This window comes from Bufo bufo, chromosome 1 (assembly GCF_905171765.1).
Source record: "Bufo bufo chromosome 1, aBufBuf1.1, whole genome shotgun sequence".
NCBI lineage: Eukaryota > Metazoa > Chordata > Amphibia > Anura > Bufonidae > Bufo > Bufo bufo.
Window position 1 is genome coordinate 270919608 of NC_053389.1, and position 12905 is coordinate 270932512.

Here is a 12905-nt window from a genome sequence, read left to right on the forward strand (position 1 = left end):
AGCTGTGGTGATGTCTGTACATGAGGAGAGGTAAGTGAAGGGAGAGGCAGAGCAATTCTGGAAGTTGTGGTTATTTAACTGGGACTGTATGTTAGAGCTGAAGGGAGGGATGTTATTTACATAAAACTGTGTGTGTGTTGGAGGGAGCTGTGGGAGGGAGTGATGTTATTTACATGGGACTGTATGTTGATGATGGCTGTGCGAGGGCGTGAGGTTATTTATATGGGACTTAATGTTACAGGGGTCTGAGGGAGGGAGTGATGCTATTTACATGGGACTGAATGTTGAGGGGGCGATGTTATTTACATGGGACTGTAAGTTGAAGGTGGATAGTGGAGGGGAATGATGTTATTTACATTGGACTGAATGTTGAGGGGATGATGTTTACATGGGATTGCATGTTGGAGGTGGCTGTGGGAGGAGGTGATATTATTTACTTGGGACTATACGTTGAATGCGACTGGGGAGGAGGTGATTTATTTACATGGTACTGTATTTTGGAGGAGGCTGTAGATAAAGAGGGCGGTTATTTACATGGGACTGTTTGTTGGAGGTTGCTGGGGAGGGGGTCATGTTATTTACATGGGACTGTATGTTGATAGCGGCTGTAGGAGGGAGTGATGTTATTTACATGGGAATGTATGTTGGAGGGGGCTGGGGGAGGTAGTGATTTTATTTACATCGGACTGTATGTTGATGGCGGCTGTGGGAGGGAGTGATGTTACTTACTTAGGACTGAATGTTGGAGGCGGCTGAGTGATGTTATTTACATGGGACTGTATGTTGAAGGTGGCTGTGGGAGAGGGATTATCTTATTTACATGGGACTGTATGTCGGAGGGGGCTGGGGGAGGCAGTGATGTTATTTACTTGGGACTGTATGTTGATGGCGGCTGTGGGAGGGAATTATGTTATTTACATGGGACTGAATGTTACAGGGGTCTGAGGGAGGGAGTGATGTCATTTACATGGGACTGAATGATGAGGGGGTGGTTATTTACATGGGACTGTATATTGAAGGTGGTTGTTGGGGGGGAATTATGTTATTTACATGGGACTAAATGTTGAGGGGGTGATGTTTACATGGGATTGCATGTTGGAGGCGGCTGGGGAGGAGGTAATTTATTTACATGGTACTGTATTTTGGAGGGGGCTGTAGATAAAGAGGGCTGTTATTTATATGGGACTGTATATTGGAGGGAGCTGGAGAGATGGTGTGATATTATTTCCATGGGACTCTATGGTGGAGGGAGGAATATAACTACAGGGGGCATTATAAATTCTAGGAGCACTTCAGAGTGAGCATTATAACAGTAGGGGAAGTATAAATACTGGGGGCACTGTAGGGGTATTATAAATCCAGGGACCATTACAGGCATTCTTATTACTACTTATTACTACTTTTATTATATAAAATGAGAATGCTCGGACTGGGACAAAACATCTGTAAGTGGGTAAGTAACTGGCTCAATGATAGAAAACAGAGGGTGGTTATTAACGGTACACACTCAGATTGGGTCACTGTCACTAGTGGGGTACCTCAGGGGTCAGTATTGGGCCCTATTCTCTTCAATATATTTATTAATGATCTTGTAGAAGGCTTGCATAGTAAAGTATCAATTTTCGCAGATGACACTAAACTGTGTAAAGTAATTAACACTGAAGAGGACAGTATACTACTACAGAGGGATCTGGATAGATTGGAGGCTTGGGCAGATAAGTGGCAGATGAGGTTTAACACTGACAAATGTAAAGTTATGCACATGGGAAGGAATAATGCAAGTAACCCGTACATACTAAATGGTAAAACACTCGGTAACACTGACATGGAAAAGAAAGGATCTAGGAATTTTAATAAACAGCAAACTAAGCTGCAAAAACCAGTGTCAGGCAGCTGCTGCCAAGGCCAATAATATAATGGGTTGCACCAGAAGGGGTATAGATGCCCGTGATAAGAACATAGTCCTACCACTTTACAAATCGCTAGTCAGACCACACATGGAGTACTGTGTACAGTTCTGGGCTCCTGTAAACAAGGCAGACATAGCAGAGCTGGAGAGGGTTCAGAGGAGGGCAACTAAAGTAATAACTGGAATGGGGGAACTACAGTACCCTGAAAGATTATCAAAATTAGGGTTATTCACTTTAGAAAAAAGACGACTGAGGGGAGATCTAATTAATATGTATAAATATATCAGGGGTCAGTACAGAGATCTATCCCATCATCTATTTATCCCCAGGACTGTGACTGTGACGAGGGGACATCCTCTGCGTCTGGAGGAAAGAAGGTTTGTACACAAACATAGAAGAGGATTCTTTACGGTAAGAGCAGTGAGACTATGGAACTCTCTGCCTGAGGAGGTGGTGATGGTGAGTACTGTAATAAAGGAATTCAAGAGGGGCCTGGATGTATTTCTGGAGTGTAATAATATTACAGGCTATAGCTACTAGAGCCAGGGAGTTATTCTGATTGCCTGATTGGAGTCAGGAAGGAATTTTTATTCACCTAAAGTGGGGAAAATTGGCTTCTACCTCACAGTTTTTTTTTTGCCTTCCTCTGGATCAACTTGCAGGATAACAGGCCGAACTGGATGGACAAATGTATTTTTTCAGCCTTATGTACTATGTTACTATGTTACTGGAGGCTCTATGGTAGGGACTTATAGATCCGTCTTAGTGCTACTAAGAGCACTATGGGGGGCCTTATTACTACTGAGGGGTCTGTAGATAGCTTTATTACCACTGGGGTAACAATGGGGGGCTTATTTCTACTGGGGGCTCTGTGAGGGTATTATTAATACTGGAGGGCTCTTCTACTAATGGAAGCATGCTTGAGGAGCGTTATCACGCTTGGGGGGCCCTGTAGGGGGCAGTATTACTCATGGTGGCATTCTAGAAGGGAATTACTATTGGTAGGACTATGAGGAGCACTATTACTATGGGGGGCACTAATTTTTCTTCAGGGTAGTATTTGGGGGTATTAGGGAGCACAGCGAGCGAGCATCAGGATAACACTGTGGGGACTCCAGGTTGGGGGATGATGGTAGAAATGTGAGGAAGATAAGATGTCTGTGTGTCACACTCTGCAGAGATGAGTCTGATTAAAAAGCCCATCTTTCCAAGTTTTTTTTTAATTAGAGCAGTATATAGCTAGATCTTTCTTTCCCTGAATTCATTGAGGTTGACACAAGGAAAGACGTCATAATAGAGTAGGGTCCCATTTTTAAGAGTTTACTTTGACACGGCGGATAGGTGCAAATGATTTTGATGAAAATATATTCGTAAAGTACCGTACCTCATAGCCATTTATACTGGTAAAATTATTTATTTCTCCAATGTATTTAAAACAGAAAATGAAGGACCTTCATTAAGAATTTATTACCATTTTGTGTATGGCGCTCCTGCGCAGACCCATGCAACTCTATAGTTTCCTATACATAACACAGTGCTAAGTACATTATACAGTGCATTACATAATACTAACCACAACACAAAATGACATTACATGTCTATACATGACAAACTGCTTACTACTACATTACCCATGGCATATACAGCCATATCCCTACTGTACATTGCATATTGCTAACTACATCATTTCTCATGGAGTATACAGCAGTGCTATATATAACATATCACTTACTACACCATTACCCATGGAGTATGCAGCAGCACCCCTACATTGCATATTACTAAATACAGTACAATATTACCCATGAAGTATAAGCAATGCCCATACATTGCAGTATACTAGCCACAACAGTATCCAATGAGTATACAACAGTGCCTATAACATTACTTGCTGTTTTCCATTACTATGCGGCCTCTGGAGTAGACACAAGACATATCAGAGAATGGTGTATATGTAAGGAAATAGTTTCACAGCTCCAGTGCTCTGACAATAGAGTGGTAATTAAAGCACATATTAAAAACACTGCTGACTGTATGTAATATCGTATATTTCTTCAGTGCTGAGCCCCAGACAGCTGTCAATAGAGTGCACAGACCCTGCGGCTCCTTGACAATGTATTGCATTACATTTAATGGATTTAATGTACTTTGCATAACATAATGTAATAACATTATAGGTGAAATGGCATTAACATTATTAAGGTGCCAGCAATAAATACCAAAGATTGCTAATCTACAAATGTGAAAAGCTTATTATATTCCTGTTCAGGCTGTAGAGGGGTAGGTGGTACTCCATTAGACTCCATAGGAAAATGACAATACCCAAGTAATTTGCTTATAGTAGGACTATTAGCATATCATTTATATCTAGAAAGCATAGTTTAATACTATTGTATCATTTTTGTGTTTAGTCAGACAACCTCTTTCCATATAACATATTAGGGCATCTGGGTGTCATAGAGGGGGCCACGGTTTAGAGCCCCCACCCCCTCAAGTGAAGAGCCGCTAATCATCAGCAGCTCCCTCTCTAACAGACCCAGTCCGACCTTGTATTGTACTGTGTATACAGCCATTTATATAATACTATAACACTACATTTCTCCTGTAGTGGTCACTGCAGGGGTAATGTATAACTGTGTATGCCATGATTAAAAGCACATGGCGCCCTTGAAATGTGAAACATACCGATGATGACTACTGTTTGCCACGGTTTGCCAGACCCACACTGAGCAGCTGATTTCTGGCTTGTTGATTTTTTTTTTCAAAAAGGAATACCAAAATGAGATGATCTCTAGAAAGTTCTAATTCCTCAAAATTCTGTGCATGTTATTCATTGATTTGTATAATATGATCCTGACCTGGCAGTTCTGTCATCAGAGAATGAACTGACCTAATCTCATAATAGAATCCACTCACCCTCCAGACTTAGGCTTGTATCATACAAATTGGCCATTTAGAGTGGTCAGGCAGTAGGCCTAATGGATTGAGGGGATGCAAACACCAGTCAAATCTCTATTTTCTAGTTTGGATATGTTCTACATGCAATACCATGCCTTACCACTCGGTGTGCTATAAAGACTATATAGAGCGTAAAGAGATTTTAATTAGGCATATACTGCAATATAGAGTTGCATAGGCCAATTCTGGATTCCACTTTTACTGTGATTTTGGGCAAAATCTCATCTGTCCCATGTAATCTTGATTGATATACTGTATTGTAAAAATATTCCACTGTTGTATCCAGCTAGCAGCTGCAATCTATTATTGGGAAATTGATTAGTTCTGCCTGGGAGGCCTGTTTGACATGTAATATATACTGTATATGTGGAAATTTATTGGCTGGCAATTGATTAACAGTTGTTAACATTTTGAAAGGAATAATGAGAAGGAATTAAAGACATTACTTTGGAATTGATTATTTTTGCCTAGCTGACTTTTTTTTTGTATGCTACATGGATTTTGGTTGTATGTTCTTGTGAGTTATTTACTTAGTTACTATGATTTAAAACAAATATCCACATGTGTAATAAGTCGGTATAGGTAATACCATAAATGATAACATTTTAAAAATTCTGAAATATTGATATTCTCCATCAGATTGTGTATTACAGGGGTATTCACCCTAGAAGCATAACTGCTGATAATGGAAATATCACTTTAATATGGCGCTGTACAAAATCACCTAGAATACCTACCAATTCGTGACTCCGTGTTCCACATTTAAGGTCTGCTAACATGTCTCTGCTGTGTGCAAATGACATAGAATTCAAAATCCGTAACAAAGTGCTAGATTCTATAGTAAGTGTGAATGAAGAACACAGGTTTCAACATCTCATTACTTTGATCCATTAGTTCCTTTTTATTAGCACAGTCAGCCAAAAATAAGAGATTTCCTGCAGCTAAGATTGACTGATGACTACATAAAAAAAAAAAGAATGGTATTAAAGGGAATCTGTCTCCTCCCCCAAGGTAGCAAGTATAGTAGTACGTAAATAGTACAGCTAGTGCAATACTGCTGCAATGGCTACTACAAATGGGTTAATTTTGTACTAATAGATTGTAAAAAAGGACTCTGCCACAGAGAAACAAAAGGACATGGATATCATAGATAAAAGAAAGAAAAAGAGGACAGAGACTGGGGTAAGAGACTGGCTCTGTTATGTGTGATGTTGGCTCCCGTGGAACTCTATTTAAAGGGACTCCACACCATTTATATACCTTATCTAAGTTGTGCACGTTGCACATCCCCTTCCTTCTCAGGTTATAATCCACTGCCTGACTTGGTTCTGCGTGTACCCAGGGAAAAGACTTTAACATACCAAAGCTCTCTGTGGTCCTTTTTATGCAATGTTTTAGTACTTTACCCAGAAAGAGACTTTAACGTATCTAAGCCTTCTATAATATGTTCTGCAACATTTCAAGATATTGTGCCTAAAGTGAGAGACTTTAGCATATCTAAGATCTTCTTCCAGATTACATTTTATATTTTTGGAATATTTATAGCTATTTTTGTATTTGTTGTGGACCTTATTGCAAGGACTATTTTTATAGCCGGAAAGACTATTTACTTTTATGAGCCCCTTTTTAAAATGCCGTCAACTTAGATCCTACCTACTATGACAATATGTCTGATTCGAAATGCACTGCTGATGATTTTACATATACCTTAAAGGGGCTGTGCCAAGAAGGGGGGAGGTGTTGGCAAAGTCCCTCACTTGACCTGACCTGTAAATAAAAGATTATTTTCATGCTTCCTAGCGCTAACTCCCTGCTGAAGACTGGGTCCCCTTGCGTCATGTGACCATTTGTCATGACGTAAGGGGAGCCAGTCGCTAGGACTAGTAATTGTCTGCAGTGATATCAAACCGGATGTTGGCATTGAGGGAGCCCAGCGAACCATCGCAGGCCTGGAGGAGAAGGAGCGGGAAGACAGTGCCGGGAAGCAGGTAAGGTCCGGCAAAGTGAGGCGTTTGCACAACCCCTTTAACATAATTCTTGCAGGATTAAGCTAGGAAGAAGGAGCCAGAATGTACTATGTCTTTTTGTATATATATGCAATTTTGTAGGTCTTAGAAGATGCCAGGTAAAGCTTGTTTTACAATAAGGAGGAGTGCAATACCCCAGAGGAATACCAAAAATTGGTTAATTTGTTACTAATGGATTAATGTCCATTGTTAATTATTATTTTTTTTATAAGCTTTTTATTTTTCCATTTAAACATATCAACTCAACAATCATATTTTGGTATCCACAGGAAATAGTTACATTTTCATTTTCTCCAGAACCAACTAATTTTTCTATACATACAAAATTGTTTTTACTCCCCTTTTACCCACCCACCACCCATTGTGGGGGGAGGGAGAGGGCGGGACGTGAAATAAATAAATAAATAAATAATATATTAAGTTTTTCAACAATCCAGCCCTAAAGTATCCAGTTTTTCCAAACTTCATCAATACTTTTAACTTTTTTAATATGGCCCTCCATCGCCCGTTCTTCCTTACCATTGTTAATTTTAGTGCACTTTTTCTATGTGATATTTTTCATACAAGAGCTGAAATGGGAACACCGTTTAGTTTTCGTGCCCTACTCTGAGTTAGGAGCAAGTAAGTCTGTTCTAGTTAGGCTAAGTGTAACGGGGTGCCGAAGGCGCACTCGGTCTCCCATCAGCCGCAGACCTGCTGCTTAGCTTCGGGAGCGAGGATCTGTGTTTGACCTCGTTCCCAGTGCGGCTTTGCTAGCTGGGAGGCTCCCTGCTCCTAGGTCTGCCTTGAGCGCCGAGCTGATCACTCTGTGCTTGACTGGTCGGTCTGTCGGTCATGTGACGCTGGCCACGTCACATGACCCTCACTCCCCACTATAAATACAGGCAGCCTGCTGGCCACAGGTTGCCTGTTAATTTAGGTTCCTGGCAGTTGTTGGATACCTGTGTACTTACCTGATCCTGTTCCCTGACGATCCTTTGCCTGCTCCTCCTGTACTGCGCATCCTTCCTGGTATATTGACCTCGGCTTCGACCTGACTATTCTTTGCGGACTCCTTTGGTACTTATCGACTCTCCTGGTATTTATGACCTCGGCTTCTCCTGACCTTTATTTGCTTATCCCTCTGTACTGCGTTGTCCTCTTGGTTTTGACCCGGTCTGTTCACTATCCATTATTTGTCTTCATCCTTGCATGCCTTTATACTACCATCATTCTCTAAGAGAGAAGGAAGTACAGAATTTATAGACATGAAATTAAGAAATGGATACAGTTTCCAATGAAAAAGATGACCTTTATTCTTTCAAGCAGTAAAATCCAAATATAACACAGTGCATAAAAAACATCTACGCATTTCGGATCATGGATTTGAGAATATTACACATACTAAAATACCCTACTTCCACCAATCAAATTACAAACCAAGATGTCACATGAGTCCTGGTGGTAACTCTTTTGGGCAAAATAGAAAACATGGAACTAAAATATTCAATATACATATAAGATCAATTATATTGTAATGTAAGATCACATTCTTTATTTAGGCCGGTGGGAAAGCAACTGCCCAGCTGAAACATCCAAAAGGATTCTCTGATGAGCAGTTTTTTCTTGTGATGATTATTATTTTGGGGGAATAGAAGATTTACCCTATCCAATAAATTAGGGTATTTTAGTATGTGTAATATTCAGTAAGGGTCTCAAATCCATGATCCGAAACGCACAGACGTTGTGTATGCACTGTATTATATTAGGATTTTACTTCTTGCAAAATAAATTTCATCGCTTTCACTGGAAGTTGGATCCATTTCATAATTTCAAGTGTCCTTGTATGCCCTTTTTCAGGTATTTCAGTGCTTCAAAAGTATTGGACAGAATTTATAGACTGTATGGGACAGAAGTGAAGTACTGGGGCATAGGACAGACAGTAAGTGCAATCACTTTTAGTATATAACAACAGACCTTACTGCTAGTGGAAAGAGTACATTGCCTCAGATGCCCACCACATTCTTACCACAGATTATCTACCCATTGGAGTATCTACCTTCACTTGGAGAATTGTAGTACATTCCGGGACATTGTGAACCCCTCTAGTTTATTTGAAAAGTAGTCTGGATGTGATGGATAGTGTTGATCAAGCACCAAAGTGCTCGGGTGCTCAGATTGAACACCTTGGGATGCTTGTGTGCTCTACCGAGCACAATGAAAGTCAATTGGAGAACCCAAGCATTAAACCAGGCACCCCCTGCTCTGAAGAGGGAAGGGTGTCTGGTTCATAGGAAAAGGTCAGAATTTGATGGAAAAACCATCGAAATGGTTCGGGAACAGCATGGGGAGGATGTCTGGATGCATCTTAGACTCCCAGGTCGCTGTTGGGAACGATGTTTTCCGAGTAGTACGCCACTTTTACAGACTGACAATAATACGCACAAAACCGTAGATAAAATCAATTTTAGAGGAAAAATTGTTAGGAAACATTCTTTCCTGTATATTTACTTGTATATAAAGTGCAAGTGCTGCCAAAAATTACAAGGAAGAGGCACTCCGATAAAACCTGTATATCACATAATGGAGGGCCTCATTCACATTGTGGCAGAATTTTTCAGGTAGTGGGACTCCTACACTCATAAAGCCTATGCACTAAGGGAAAGGGCTTTCAAAAATTACAAGGAACCGGCACTCCAATACACCCTTTATTACACATAAAGGAGAGCATCATACATCCTTGAAAAATTATGATTGATGACCTGCTGGTGACCCTCAAAAACATTAGGGGCGAGGGCCTGCTGCTGATCTGACCATCTAAAACATTAGGGGTGAGGGTCTGCTGCTGAGCTGACCCTCTAAAACATTAAGGGTGAGGGCCTGCTGCTGATCTGACCATCTAAAACATTATATGCGAGGGCCTGCTGGTAAGCTTACCCTCTAAAAGATTGTAGGTGAGGGCCTGCTGGTGAGCTGACCCTGTAAAACATTATGGTTGAGGGCCTACTGGTGAGCTGACTCTCAAACATTATATGTGAGGGCCTGCTGGTGAGCTGACCCTCTAAAAGATTGTAGGTGAAGGACTGCTAGTGAGCTGACCCTCTAAAACATTAGGTGCTAGGGCATGCAGGTGAGCTGACCATCTAAAAGATTGTAGGTGAGGGACAGCTGACCATCCAAAAGATTGTAGGTGAGGGCCTGCTGGTGAGCTGACCCTCTAAACATTACATGAGACGGTCTGCAGGTGAGGTGGCCCTCTAAAAGATTGTAGGTGAGGGCCTGCTGGTGAGCTGACCCTCTAAACATTACATGAGATGGTCTGCAGGTGAGGTGGCCCTCTAAAACATTATATGCTAGGGCCTGCAGGTGAGCTGACCCTCTACAACATTAGGAGCGAGGGCAGACTAATAAGCATATTGATATGATGGAAGAGTAGGAGGAGGAGGACGAAAAAAGGAAGATTGAACCATATACCCTTTTTTGTGGTGGAAGGGGTGCATGGGAATACAGTGTATTCAATACACCATAAAAGCCACATTTAAAGTGCCTTTATGTTCAGCCGCTTTCCTCTGGTGGAGTAGAGAAGTCAGAGGCAATCCAGGCCTTGTTCATTTTTTATAAGAGTCAACCTGTCAGCATTTTCAGTTGACAGGCAGATGCGCTCATAAGTTATTATGCCCCCAGCAGCACTAAATACCCGCTCTGAAAAAACGCTGGCGGCAGGGCAGGCCAGCACCTCCAAGGCATAGAGCGCCAGTTCGTGTCACATGTCCAGCTTGGACACCCAATAGTTGTAAGGCACAGAGGGATCATTGAGGACGCTGACACGGTCTGCTACTTCACCATCTTCCAAAACTTTTCTCTCCTTGTGACACTAGGCCACGCATCAGGGTGAGGTTGCTGGCGGGGTGTCATGAAACTGTCCCAGGCTTTGGAGAGTGTTGCCCTGCCTCTGTTAAAACTGCTGTGTGTTCCCCTCATCTCCCCTCCTCGCTTGCCCAAGGAACTACGGACTCTGCCGCCAGTGTTGTCAGCTGGAAATATGTGAAGCAATTTTTCCACAAGGACCTTCTGGTATTGCACCATTTTGCTCGTCCTCTCCACCACAGGAATGAGAGATGAGAAGTTCTCTTTGTAGCACGGGTCGAGAAGGGTGAACAACTAGTAATCAGTGTTGTCCAAAATGCGTGGGTCACGGGAAAGGCAGCCTAACATAAAGAGTGTCCGCAGCGCCCCTGCTGGAAAGGTAAGTTAGTGAAACCGAGGGGGTGGAGGCGCGACTAAGGCCGGGCGCCTGGAGTGCACAGCGTCATAGTAACCAATGACACTGTGCAATCCGGGTGTCAGGAGGAGCATGTCAGCAGAGATTATGGCACAATGGGGGGAGAGCTGATGGCATAATGGGGGAGTAGAGCTGATGGCACAATGGGGGAGAGCTGATGGCACAATGGGGGGAGAGCTGATGACACAGTGGTGGGAGAGATGATGGCACAAGGGGGAGAGATGATGGCACTGGGGGAGTAAAGCTGATGGCACAGTAGATCCATTTTAAGGCTCATGCACATGACCGAATGCATTTTGTGGTCCGCAAAACACGGATCCACAAAAAATATGGATGGCGGCTGTGTGCATTCCGTATTTTGCGGAACGGAGCAGATGGCCCCTAATAGAACAGTCCTATAATTGTCTGTAATGCGGACAATAATAGGACATGTTCTAATTATTAGCGGAACGGACATACGGAAACAGAATGCACATGGAATAACTTCCGCAATTTTTTCTGGACCCACTGAAATGAATGGTTCCACATACGGTCCTTAACAAAATACGGAACGGACACAGACAGAAAATATTTCCGTGTGCATGAGCCCTTACCATGTGACAGTTGGGTGGCTTTTATCTTGCAGCTCCTACAAACATGAGATGGTCACTCTCCCCCTGCCACAATCAAGGACAATTCCTGTGGCCCAGTTCACTTTTTCTTTTTTTTTTTTACCAGAAGTTTTTGCATTTAAAAAGTTTTCAGCAGTTATGAAGCAAAAAAGCATGCCACTGGGAAAATTCACTGTCTGATTGATTGCAGAATTAAAGGTCAGGAGCTTCCTGTAACAATCTGCACACTCATTTTCTTAAAGATAAACACTCTATAATCAGAGCAATTCCTCTGAAAATGTTTCCAAAGTGGACATAAACTCCATCTGACACATAACAGTAATGGCCTGTCTGACTAGTGGTTAGCAAGAAAGAACTGAGTATTTGCACCTTTTTATAACTCTGTTCCGCATAGTGTAACCATACTTACATATAATTGTGTATAGAGCATTAATTAGGAGGACATATATGGAGGTCAAAAGGGCTTGACTTAAAGGGCTTGTCCTAATAGGACAACACCAATCCATATGTCCTACTAGTGCATATGGAAATATGGAAATCAAGAGAAGTCTGGACTAGAGCTGCAAGCCTGAGGGGAAGCCTACATGACTGGGTTTGGAGGGAGTAGCACCTGGGGGGCATGAAGGGCTAATGATGTGGGTGGGAATGATGTGGGGGTGGAGGAGGTGGGTTTAAAAGGGGGGACAAGCTGGGGAGGATTGTGGTACCAGTGTGATGTCAGCAGTTGAGAAGATGATAGCGCAGCTTCGGAAGGCGATGGAGCAAGGGTTGGATTTGCTGCAGGCTCAGCTACATGGTCTGCTATTTGGGTCCAGGGATGCTACTGCTGAAACGTCCCCTGAAATTGAAGATCCAGAAGATGCAGGAGGAAATCCATAAACCATGGACTGAATGTCTCTCAATTGCCCTGTATAATGTAAAAGTGACTACAAATAGGAAAACAGACCTTAGGACTTATAAAGTTTAATTTGAAGGGTCACCCAAGATAGGGTAATACTTCCCTCAGCAACTTCAGGCCAAGTTTGAAGACATGACAGACTATTTGGACAGCTTTCAAAAGGAGTGAGGGAGGGTGCGTAAACCTGTCTACTCTTTCATTCCAGACCCTGAATCAAAAGAAGGGGCATACCCCTTGGTC

The 12905-nt window shown here is 42.2% G+C and overlaps 1 protein-coding gene across 1 annotated transcript in view; it reads right to left on the reverse strand.

The window, feature by feature from the left end:
• Nucleotides 1-12905, reverse strand: part of PRMT8 (protein arginine methyltransferase 8) — a 374391-nt gene that overhangs the window by 265179 nt on the left and 96307 nt on the right. The window lies entirely within an intron of this gene.